The sequence below is a fragment of the Cherax quadricarinatus genome, chromosome 16, assembly GCF_038502225.1.
Source record: "Cherax quadricarinatus isolate ZL_2023a chromosome 16, ASM3850222v1, whole genome shotgun sequence".
NCBI classification, from domain to species: Eukaryota; Metazoa; Arthropoda; class Malacostraca; order Decapoda; family Parastacidae; genus Cherax; species Cherax quadricarinatus.
The window spans coordinates 24,605,897-24,619,555 of NC_091307.1; positions in this window are offsets into that span (position 1 = coordinate 24,605,897).

Consider the following 13,659-nt stretch of genomic DNA (forward strand, 5'->3'; position numbering starts at 1 on the left):
GACTGATTACCTCATTCTCCTCCTGTTCTTCAAGTTTCTCCTACGTATGGACTGATGAAGCCACTGTGTGGCGAAACGTTTCCTCAATAAAGATACCCAAGAGTTGCACATGTGTCTAATTTATCAACATGTCGGTTCTCTGAACCATCCATCTACAAATTCCCATAAGTGTCTCAAATCTTCAACATGCTATTATATAAAAAAGACAAGAGGCAGAAGGCCACATGGAAACTATCTACCACTATCTAGACTGAGGTCTGTCATGTAGTAGGTGGATGTTTGAAGTAAGAAGTACCCTAGGCGGATACTTCCGGTAGCTAAAATGTCTGGTCACTAAGAAAGACTGACTAGAAAAACATAAGAACATAAGAATAGAGAAACACTGCAGAAGGCCTACTGGCCCATACAAGGCAGGTCATACTATGGAACAATGCTCTTCTCCAGACTGAGGGACTGACCACCTCAAAACTTTAAGGTGTATAAATGGAAGACAGGAATAAATAAAGGGGATGTAAATAGTGTGCTGAAATTATCTAGCCTAGACAGGACTCGCAGCAATGGTTTTAAGTTGGAAAAATTCAGATTCAGGAAGGATATAGGAAAGTACTGGTTTGGTAATAGAGTTGTGGATGAGTGGAACAAACTCCCAAGTACCGTTATAGAGGCCAGAACGTTGTGTAGCTTTAAAAATAGGTTGGATAAATACATGAGTAGATGTGGGTGGGTGTGAGTTAGACCTGATAGCTTGTGCTACCAGGTCGGTTGCCGTGTTCCTTCCTTAAGTCAATGTGACCTGACCTGGCAATATAAACACAAATGCAGTATAATGTGATCCTTTATTGACTACGTTTCGCCCACACTGTGTGGGCGAAACGTAGTCAATAAAGGATCACATTATACTGCATTTGTGTTTATATTGCCATTGTGTCGGTATTTTATACCATTTATTTCCATCGTGACCTGACCTGACTAGGTTGGGTGCATTGGCTTAAGCCGGTAGGAGACTTGGACCTGCCTCGCATGGGCCAGTAGGCCTTCTGCAGTGTTCCTTCGTTCTTATGTGATGGACTGATTACATCGTCTTCAAGTATCTTCTGCTTCTATTCACTTTTCTGTACTTGACTGAAGAAGCCTACTGTGTAGGCGAAACGTTTCACAATAAAGATACCTAACTGTTGCATATGTGTCTTACCTAACAACCTGTCGGTATTTTATACCATTTTAATGTTCAGGTCCTTAGTGTTCAGGCGAAACGTAGTCTTAGCAAATTTTTCATTTCACTATAACCCGTTACTGCCATCACACGAGACAATGATCAACAGTAACTTAATCCTCTCTAGGAAGTGTTAAGTCAGGGTTGGTCCAGGTACCTTAAGCCGAGCCCCTTCAACAGGTGCGTCCAGGTACCTTAAGCCGAGCCCCTTCAACAGGTGCGTCCAGGTACCTTAAGCCGAGCCCCTTCAACAGGTGCGTCCAGGTACCTTAAGCCGAGCCCCTTCAACAGGTGCGGCCTTCACCTGACCTGACATACCAACAGTCCTAACTAGAGGAAATGGTATGGTGATACCGACAAGATGTGGAAAAAGACACTTATGTACAGTTCAGGACATTTATTAAAGGAAACGTTTCGCCACGAGTGGCTTCTTCAGTCCTAATACAGAGAAAACTATATATATAAATGTTTTCTTAGTTTTCTCTGTATTAGGACTGAAGAAGCCACTCGTGGCGAAACGTTTCCTTTAATAAATGTCCTGAACTGTACATAAGTGTCTTTTTCCACAGTCTTAACTAGAACTTACGTATAGAGAAATAATGTCGTAAGCGCAGTCAATGGTGCATCTTCGTAGGTCGTATTCAACTTACATGTATTTCTAAAGCTGCTCTCATTTATTGGCAAATTACTAATAAATAAAAAAAAATGCAGTTTCTTTCTAATTCATTAATTTTCCTGGGTTTTTTCCAAAGTACCAGCGTGATAAAAGCTTCGATATATGTCAAAAAGTAAAAATATAAGAACATAATAACCAAGACAGGGCTCGCAGCAATGGATTCAAGTTAGATAAATTTAGATATAGAAGAGATATAGAATAGTAGTGGTTTATATATAACTAAAGCATAATGAACACTTGTCAGTTCTCAGTAATAACCCACATGGAGACAGAAACACAGGTTGATTGATCTGTATATTTCGACTCCCTTCTGGGATCCTCTTCAGCAGATGCACAAATGAAAGGAAAACCATGAATTTATAGGAAGAGTTGCACCTGTCATCATGCAGGGGAGTAGGGAGTGTCGGGTGAGGACGTGGAAGGATGGGTCAAGGAGTGAATCAGAAGACAGGTCATGTAGAGAAACATGACCTGTTTTCTGTCCCTCCTTGACCTCGTTCTCCCTTCATGGTGAGAGGTCCAACTTTTAATATAAATTCATGTTCTCCTTTCATCTGTGAATGTTTTAATTCATGAAGATCCCAGAAAGGGGTCAAAATAGAAAGATCAGTCAACCCCCATTCTCATCTTACCAAATACAAACTTTATTTCTTTGGAAGTTTTAGCAGTAAAGGTCGAGAACCAAAAGCTAGTCATTGTGGTAGTCTACAAGCCTCCGGATGCAACATCCCAGCAATTCCAGGAACAGCTGTTAAAAATTGACCACTGTCTGGAAAATCTTCCAGCTTCTGCACCCAACATCTTGCTCCTGGGGGATTTCAACTTAAGGCACCTAAAATGGAGGAATATAGCAAATAATATTGTTGCAGTAATAACACCAGGAGGCAGCTCTGATGAAAACTCACACTCACACGAGCTTTTAAATCTCTGCACCAAATTCAATTTAAACCAGCAAATAATAGAGCCTACTAGACTGGAGAATACACTAGACCTCATCTTCACTAACAATGATGATCTGATAAGAAATGTCACCATATCAAAAACAATATACTCAGATCACAACATAATTGAGGTTCAGACATGTATGCGTGGAGCCCCAGACCGACATAATGAGACTAGTCACGAGGGAGCATTCACCAAATTCAACTTCAATAACAAAAACATAAAGTGGGACCAAGTAAACCAAGTCCTAACCGATATAAGCTGGGAAGATATACTAAGCAACACAGACCCCAACGTATGCCTAGAACAGATTAACTTGGTGGCACTCGATGTATGCACAAGGCTTATTCCTCTAAGAAAAAGGAGGAGTAGATGTAAAATAGAAAGACAGGCGCTCCCTTTACAGGCGACGGAAAAGAATAACAGAGCGGCTAAAAGAGGTCAATATATCTGAAATGCGTAGGGAGACACTGGTCAGAGAAATAGCAAGCATCGAACTCAAGCTAAAGGAATCTTATAGGAGTCAGGAATCGCGGGAAGAACTAAAAGCCATAAATGAAATTGAAAGAAACCCAAAGTATTTCTTCTCCTATGCCAAATCAAAGTCGAGAACAACATCCAGTATTGGGCCCCTACTTAAACAAGATGGGTCCTACACTGATGACAGCAAGGAAATGAGTGAGCTACTCAAGTCCCAATATGACTCAGTTTTTAGCAAGCCGCTAACCAGACTGAGAGTCGATGATCAAAATGAATTTTTTATGAGAGCCACAAAATTTGGTTAACACAAGCCTATCTGATGTTATCCTGACACCAAATGACTTCGAACAGGCGATAAATGACATGCCCATGCACTCTGCCCCAGGGCTAGACTCATGGAACTCCGTGTTCATCAAGAACTGCAAGAAGCCCCTATCACGAGCCTTTTCCATCCTATGGAGAGGGAGCATGGACACGGGGGTCGTCCCAGTTACTAAAAACAACAGACATAGCCCCACTCCACAAAGTGGGCAATAAAGCAACAGCAAAGAACTACAGACCGATAGCACTAACATCTCATATCATAAAAATCTTTGAAAGGGTCCTAAGAAGCAAGATCACCACCCATCTAGAAACCCATCAGTTACACAACCCAGGGCAACATGGGTTTAGAACAGGTCGCTCCTGTCTGTCTCAACTATTAGATCACTACGACAAGGTCCTAAATGCACTAGAAGATAAAAAGAATGCAGATGTAATATATACAGACTTTGCAAAAGCCTTCGACAAATGTGACCATGGCGTAATAGCGCACAAAATGCGTGCTAAAGGAATAACAGGAAAAGTCGGTCGATGGATCTATAATTTCCTCACTAACAGAACACAGAGAGTAGTCGTCAACAGAGTAAAGTCCGAGGCAGCTACGGTGAAAAGCTCTGTTCCACAAGGCACAGTACTCACTCCCATCTTGTTCCTCATCCTCATATCCGACATAGACAAGGATGTCAGCCACAGCACCGTGTCTTCCTTTGCAGATGACACCCGAATCTGCATGACAGTGTCTTCCATTGCAGACACTGCAAGGCTCCAGGCGGACATCAACCAAATCTCTCAGTGGGCTGCAGAAAACAATATGAAGTTCAACGATGAGAAATTTCAATTACTCAGACATGGTAAACACGAGGAAATTAAATCTTCATCAGAGTACAAAACAAATTCTGGCCACAAAATAGAGCGAAACACCAACGTCAAAGACCTGGGAGTGATCTCACCTTCAAGGACCATAACATTGTATCAATCGCATCTGCTAGAAAAATGACAGGATGGATAATGAGAACCTTCAAAATTAGGGAGGCCAAGCCCATGATGACACTCTTCAGGTCACTTGTTCTATCTAGGCTGGAATATTGCTGCACACTAACAGCACCTTTCAAGGCAGGTGAAATTGCTGACCTAGAAAATGTACAGAGAACCTTCACGGCGCGCATAATGGAGATAAAACACCTCAATTACTGGGAGCGCTTGAGGTTTCTAAAACTGTATTCCCTGGAACGCAGGCGGGAGAGATACATGATTATATACACCTGGAAAATCCTAGAGGGACTAGTACCGAACTTGCACACGAAAATCACTCACTACGAAAGCAAAAGACTTGGCAGACGATGCAACATCCCCCCAATGAAAAGCAGGGGTATCACTAGCACGTTAAGAGACCATACAATAAGTGTCAGGGGCCCGAGACTGATCAACTGCCTCCCAGCATACATAAGGGGGATTACCAACAGACCCCTGGCAGTCTTCAAGCTGGCACTGGACAAGCACCTAAAGTCGGTTCCTGACCAGCCGGGCTGTGGCTCGTACGTTGGTTTGCGTGCAACCAGCAGCAACAGCCTGGTTGATCAGGCTCTGATCCACCAGGAGGCCTGGTTACAGACCGGGCCGCGGGGGCGTTGACCCCCGGAACTCTCTCCAGGTAAACTCCAGATAGTATACAACGTGAGGTTTATATGTAATAATGGGGGTCCACCCATAGCCTCGTAGAAGTGGATAAAAAGGACTCAAGGAAAAATATTTGAACTTCTTCCTGAAGTCATTTGAATATTCCACTTCCCCTACCACCCAAACTTTTAATATATTTTTTACTAATATGATAGAATGGATAATGAGAACCTTCAAAACTAGGGATGCCAAGCCCATGATGATTTGCTTCAAATCACTTGTTCTTTCTAGGCCAGAATATTACTATACACTAACGACCCCTTTCAAGGCTGGTGAAATTGCAGACCTGGAGAATGTACAGAGAACTTTCACGGTACGTATAGGTATGATATAGCACCTAAATTACTGGAAACGGCTGAAGTCTCTTGATTTATACTCCCTGGAATGCAGGCGAGAAAGGTGCACGGTAATATGCACTTGGAAAATCCTGGACCTAGAGTGTCTAGTCCCAAATCTGCACACGAAAATCACTCCACTTGGGACGTCGCTCTCTCCCTTGTATCACTCCGTGGCCGCTGCACACCCTCCTTCACACAAAATTTCTCGAAGGGTCAAATCAGCATCATTTTAATGCAGATTATTATATTATTCAAATTTACACATGCTGAATTTGGGAAAATTCAAAATTTTCCACAGTACAGAAGAGTTAGAAGAAGCAAGAGAGATGTGAGGACTATGTAATCAATTCATCTCCCTTGAAGAGGTAGTTTTGAGGTGGTCATTGAGGGACTTACCACCTCAAGACCTATAATAATTTAATATTTATTAATGGCATATTTAGCTTGTGTAACAATCCTCTCCAAAGTTAATGGAATTATAATAATTTTGTAATTAATACACAACTGACCAGTACTACAGGGAAACTCCCACCGATTGGGAGGTTCCTCTTTCAAAAATATTAAGAAGAAGAAGAGTTTTTAAACTCTTGAAGAAGAAGAAGATTCAATATAATGTACTAATTCTACCAATGGTATGGTTTTTAAAAGGCAAATATTTCATATTAAAATTTAGTATGTAATTAATTTTTTTACGCTCTTTTCTAAAAATATAAGTTTTATGCAAAATCAATACTAATTTAAAAATGCTATTTTGTTGTAATATATATAATAAGTTTTTTCGTACTTCAATATTTTTTTATATGGACCGATTGAAAAAATTAATTTTATGGACCGCAAAGAAAACGAGCGTTCGAAGTTACCAAAATTTATATTTCCATGTTAACAAATACTTAGTTACATACTAATAATTATAACTAAATGAAAGGTATATAATACCGACAGGATGATAAGACACAGATGCAACATCTGATTATCATTATTTAAGAAACATTTCGCCCATCATGAGTTTCATGAATGCAATACAGACATGGGAAGGGAGACTATTTAAGTTTCCTGAAATATTTAACTTCACTTGTTCATCTAGATTCCAATGAGCGTTCATAATCCTACACCTTTTGGCTCGGCAGTCGCCTCAGCTCACACACTTGTAGGAACATAAGAACATAGGAGCACTGCAGCAGGCCTACTGGCCCATGCCAGGAAGGTCCGAGTCACATACTGGCCTAAGCCAGCCAAGGAATGAAAATAAATCAATAACTTTTTTTTTTACATTATCCTAAATTTACATATGTTACCATGAAAGACAATTGTAATCTAAATAAACTTACTTATCCCAGGGTCGCCTAGAAAAGTTGGTCTTGTTTACTTACAGTTATTGTTTGTTGACGTGGCAGTAAGTACCTGCATGTTTGTCAACATATCTGGGCTATATAAATATGATAATGGTACATAATACCGACAAGTTGATAAGACGTATAACCTGGAGGGGTTTTCGGGGGTCAACACCCTCGCGGCCCGGTCCGTGACCAGGCCTGGCGGTCTATGAGGGCATGATCAACCAGGCTGTTACTGTGAGGTAAGACACATATGCAACAGTTAGACAACTTTATTCCGAAACGTTTCGCCTACACAGTAGGCTTCTTCAGTCGAATACAGAAAGTAGGCAGGAACAGTAGAGATGTGAAGACGATGTAATCAGTCCATCACCCTTGAAGTCGTAGAATTTGAGGTTGTCAGTCCCTCGGCCTGGAGAAGTTCAGTTCCATAGTCAGGAACTATCTGAAGATCAAGCGACAGTGCGGAGACTTAAATACTGTCGGAAGGAGAGGTGCAGAGTAGTAGTAGTAGTAGTGAGAATGTAGCCACTGAGAGGTCATGTCCCTCTTAGATCCAACACTTCTCACTTGAAAAGCTTGTCCAAGGTGTTTTCTGTACCAAGATGCCATATGTGTCTTACCTCACAACCTGTCGGTATTGTATACCATTTTGATGTTCATCTTGTCAGACACTGCAACACATGGCATCTTGGTACAGAAAACACCTTGGACAAGCTTTTCAAGTGAGAAGTTTTTTTTTTTTTGTAGATGAATGGTTCAGAGAACCGACATGTTGATAAATTAGACACATGTGCAACTGTTAGGTAAGACACATATGCAACAGTTAGGTATCTTTATTTCGAAACGTTTCGCCTACACAGTAGGCTTCTTCAGTCGAGTACAGAAAGGTTGATAGAAGCAGAAGATACTTGAAGACGATGTAATCAGTCCATCACCCTTAAAGTTTTGAGGTGGTCAGTCCCTCAGTGATGGACTGATTACATCGTCTTCAAGTATCTTCTGCTTCTATCAACCTTTCTGTACTCGACTGTACTCAGTGGTCAGTCGCCAGTCGTCAGTGGTCAGTCGTCACGTGAGGTCACAGACCCTGAGCTGCTTTGGGGATTAGTGTGGACGGTTACAAAGCATGGCTTGCTTCTGCAGTGTTTTAAAAATTGAGGTTGGAGAGTTGAAGGAGGAGGTCTTGCTTCTCCAGGAGGAGATTAGGAGGCTGAAGGTCCACCTCAATGGGTCTGGGAGAGAGTGTGAGGTGGCTGGAGTTGTGGGGAATGAGGCTTCAAGTGAGGTGCAGTCTGTCTCTCGCTGTGAGGAGGCTGTAGTTGGGGAGGTAGCAACGGCTACCAGCAGTGAGGTGCAGTCCAGCACCTGCTACAAGTGGCGAGTGGTTCACAGTAATGGAAGGCGCATCAGAGTAAGGAAAGTTAAGAGTGAAGATCTGAAGGTAGGAAATCGCTTCTCTGTTCTTCAGGATGAATGTACTTCAGTGGCCAGTGAAGGTAAGGGTACTACTGCCCCTGCTAATGGAGGTAAGCGCATTCTTGTGGTTGGTGACTCTCAGGTAAGATATATTGACCGTGCTTTTTGTAATAGGAATAAGAAGATGAGAGATAGAGTGTGCTTCCCTGGAGCTGGTGTTGGGGACATTGTCAACAGGCTGGATAATATCATGTCAGGTAATGGGAACAAGCCCATTATCTGTCTCAGTGCTGGTGGAAATGATATTGGGAAGGGTAGGAGAGAAGAGCTGCTAGATAAGTACAGGTCAGCTATAGATTTCATTAAGTCTAAGGGAGGGATCCCAATCATATGTAGCATCTTGCCTAGAAGGGGAGTAGGAAATGAATGGTTGTCTAGGGCAATTGGTGTAAATTGCTGGCTAGACAGATACTGCAAGGAACTTGCAATCCCATTCATTGACAACTGGAACAACTTTTATGGCAAACATGATATGTATGCAAGGGATGGGGTACATCTCTCTGGGGCTGGGGTGGTAGCACTTGCAGACTCGATTGAGAAGGCCATTGGTGAAATGCCTATGATTTTAAACTGATGGAAGATAGAGGTATGGGTGTGTGTGGGAAACAAGCAGGTTGCAACACTTGGGTTGGAAACAGTAAACGTATAAAAGGCATTCAGCATGAAGTTATAAATAAAGACAATAGATCAGGTCAGCAAACAAAGGGGGACAGCAGAGGGCAGCAAGGGACTAGCTCCCTTAAGGTTTACTATACTAATAGCAGGAGTGTAAGAAATAAGATAGATGAGCTAAGATTAATTGCAAGTGCAGGAAACATAGATATTATTGCTATAACAGAGACCTGGCTCAATCTGAAAGATAGAGAGATGCCCTCTGAATGTCACATACAAGGCTATAAATTATTCCACACTGACAGGGTCAACAGGAAAGGTGGTGGAGTAGCGATGTATGTCAGAGACAATTTAAATTGTTGTGTTAGACAAGATATTAAATTAGAAGCGTCAGCCACTGAATCTGTTTGGTTACAGCTTCTCGAGGGCCGAGAAAAACTAATTTTGGGTGTGATTTACAGGGCCCCAAATCTTGATAGGGAGTGCAGTAAACTTCTATGGGACGAAATTCGTAAGGCATCTACATACGAAAATGTTGTGCTAATGGGAGATTTCAACTATAGACAGATTGACTGGAGCAATTTGACAGGAAATTTAGAGTCAGGTGACTTTCTTGATACGATCCAGGATTGTTTTTTAAAACAGTTTGTGACAGAGCCAACTAGGGGAAATAACCTCCTTGACTTGGTTCTTGCCAGTAGGGAAACACTAATTAATAATCTTGAGGTTAATGATGAGCTTGGGGAAAGTGATCACAAATCACTCAGTTTTAATATATCATGGAATTCCCCTAATAATGGCAATCAAGTCTCCGTCCCTGACTTTCGCTTGGCTGATTTCATAGGACTGAAAAATTACTTAGGTGGGCTGAACTGGAATGACCTGACTAAGGGTCAGGTAGGTGGTGATGGTTGCCGATATGATGCTTTCCAGGGCATAGTTCTAGCTGCTCAGTCAAATTATGTTCCAAATAGGGAAATCAGATCAAACAAAAATGATCCTAAATGGATGAACAATAGATTAAAATATCTGATTGGTCAAAAGAGAGGCATATATAGGCAAATCAAAAGAGGAGAGGGGCAATTGAGAAATCGATATATTCAGTTAAAGAGAGAAATAAAAAAGGGAATTAGAAAAGCAAAAAGAGATTATGAGGTTAAAGTTGCAAGAGAATCGAAGACTAACCCAAAAGGATTCTTTCAGGTATACAGAAGTAAGATCAGGGACAAGATAGGCCCACTCAAAAGTTCCTCGGGTCAGCTCACTGACAGTGATAAGGAAATGTGTAGAATTTTTAACACATACTTCCTCTCAGTTTTTACACAGGAGGATACCAGCGATATTCCAGTAATGATAAATTATGTAGAACAGGACGATAATAAACTGTGCACTATTAGGGTCACAAGTGACATGGTCCTTAGGCAAATAGATAAATTAAAACCTAACAAATCCCCAGGCCCTGATGAACTGTATGCAAGGGTTCTAAAGGAATGTAAAGAGGAGCTTAGCACACCTTTGGCTAATCTTTTCAACATATCACTACAAACTGGCATGGTGCCAGATAAGTGGAAAATGGCAAATGTGATACCTATTTTCAAAACAGGTGACAGGTCCTTAGCTTCGAACTATAGACCAATAAGCCTAACCTCCATAGTGGGGAAATTTATGGAATCAATAATTGCCGAGGCAGTTCGTAGCCACCTTGAAAAGCATAAATTAATCAACGAATCTCAGCATGGTTTTACAAAGGGGCGTTCCTGCCTTACGAATTTATTAACTTTTTTCACTAAGGTATTTGAGGAGGTAGATCATGGTAATGAATATGATATTGTGTATATGGACTTCAGTAAGGCTTTTGACAGGGTCCCACATCAGAGACTATTGAGGAAAATTAAAGCACATGGAATAGGAGGAGAAATTTTTTCCTGGATAGAGGCATGGTTGACAAATAGGCAGCAGAGAGTTTGCATAAATGGGGAGAAATCAGAGTGGGGAAGTGTCACGAGCGGTGTTCCACAGGGGTCAGTGTTGGGCCCCCTGCTGTTCACAATCTACATAAACGACATAGATGAGGGCATAAAGAGCGACATCGGCAAGTTTGCCGATGACACCAAAATAGGCCGTCGAATTCATTCTGACGAGGACATTCGAGCACTCCAGGAAGATTTGAATAGACTGATGCAGTGGTCGGAGAAGTGGCAGATGCAGTTTAATATAGACAAATGCAAAGTTCTAAATGTTGGACAGGACAATAACCATGCCACATATAAACTAAATAATGTAGATCTTAATGTTACGGATTGCGAAAAAGATTTAGGAGTTCTGGTTAGCAGTAATCTGAAACCAAGACAACAGTGCATAAGTGTTCGCAATAAAGCTAATAGAATCCTTGGCTTCATATCAAGAAGCATAAATAATAGGAGTCCTCAGGTTGTTCTTCAACTCTATACATCCTTGGTTAGGCCTCATTTAGATTATGCTGCACAGTTTTGGTCACCGTATTACAGAATGGATATAAATTCTCTGGAAAATGTACAAAGGAGGATGACAAAGTTGATCCCATGTATCAGAAACCTTCCCTATGAGGATAGACTAAGGGCCCTGAAACTGCACTCTCTAGAAAGACGTAGAATTAGGGGGGATATGATTGAGGTGTATAAATGGAAGACAGGAATAAATAAAGGGGATGTAAATAGTGTGCTGAAAGTATCTAGCCTAGACAGGACTCGCAGCAATGGTTTTAAGTTGGAAAAATTCAGATTCAGGAAGGATATAGGAAAGTACTGGTTTGGTAATAGAGTTGTGGATGAGTGGAACAAACTCCCAAGTACCGTTATAGAGGCCAGAACGTTGTGTAGCTTTAAAAATAGGTTGGATAAATACATGAGTAGATGTGGGTGGGTGTGAGTTAGACCTGATAGCTTGTGCTACCAGGTCGGTTGCCGTGTTCCTCCCTTAAGTCAATGTGACCTGACCTGACTAGGTTGGGTGCATTGGCTTAAGCCGGTAGGAGACTTGGACCTGCCTCGCATGGGCCAGTAGGCCTTCTGCAGTGTTCCTTCGTTCTTATGTTCTTATGATGTGTTAAGTGAACACATCGACTCAAGGTTGAGGGACTGATTACCTCATTCTCATCCTGTTCTTCAAGTTTCTCCTACGTATGGACTGATGAAGCCACGGTGTGGCGAAACGTTTCCTCAATAAAGATACCCAAGAGTTGCACATGTATCTAATTTATCATCAAGTGAGAAGTGTTGGATCTAAGAGGGACATGACCTCTCAGTGGCTACATTCTCACTACTACTACTACTACTCTGCACCTCTCCTTCCGACAGTATTTAAGTCTCCGCACTGTCGCTTGATCTTCAGATAATTCCTGACTATGGAACTGAACTTCTCCAGGCCGAGGGACTGACAATCTCAAATTCTACGACTTCAAGGGTGATGGACTGATTACATCGTCTTCACATCTCTACTGTTCCTGCCTACTTTCTGTATTCGACTGAAGAAGCCTACTGTGTAGGCGAAACGTTTCGGAATAAAGTTGTCTAACTGTTGCATATGTCTTACCTCACAACCTGTCGGTATTGTATACCATTTTGATGTTCAGGCTGTTACTGCTGGCCGCATGTTAGCCCAGCTGGTAGGGAAGGTGCTGGCCTGTCCAGTGCCTTCTTGAAGACGGACAGGAGTCTATTGGTAATCACCCTTATGTATGCTGGGAGGCTGTTGAGCAGTCTTGGGCCCCTGACACTGTGTTGTCTCCTAGTGTACTCATGGCGCCCCTGCTTTTCACTGGAGGATATTGCATCTCCTGCCAAATCTTTTGCTTTCATATGGAGTGATTTTCGTGTGCAGATTTGGGACTAGTGACTAGTCCCTCTAGGATTTTCCAAGTGTATATTATTATGTATCTTTCTCGCCTGCGTTCCAGGAAGTACAAATCAAGCTCCTTTTATAATGGTTCCCGTTAGATGCGTTATGATGTTTATAGTGCAGTGAATGTTTTGTGTATATTCTCCAGGTCTGCAATTTCGCCTTCCTTAATGTACAGCAGTAAGACAAGATTCTGTTCGGATTTTTATTCCGGGAAGATTAGCCACTCAGGATAACTCAGTTTACTTTATAACTGTCTATAAAGGGACTTAATTAAACCTGACCTGATTAGCTTGTGCTACTAGGTCAGTTGCCGTGTTCCTTAAGTGAATGTGACCTGACCTAACTAGCTTGGGGCATTGGCTTAAGCCGGTAGGAGACTTGGACCTGCCTCGCATGGGCCCGTTAGGCCTGCTGCAGTGTTCCTCCTTTCTTATAAGAACATAAGAACGAAGGAACACTGCAGAAGGCCTACTGGCCCATGCGAGGCAGGTCCAAGTCTCCTACCGGCTTAAGCCAATGCACCCAACCTAGTCAGGTCAGGTCACATTGACTTAGGGGAGGAACACGGCAACCGACCTGGTAGCTCAAGCTATCAGGTCCAACTCACACCCACCCACATCCACTCATGTATTTATCCAACCTATTTTTAAAGCTACACAACGTTCTGGCCTCTATAACTGTACTCGGGAGTTTGTTCCACTCATCCAC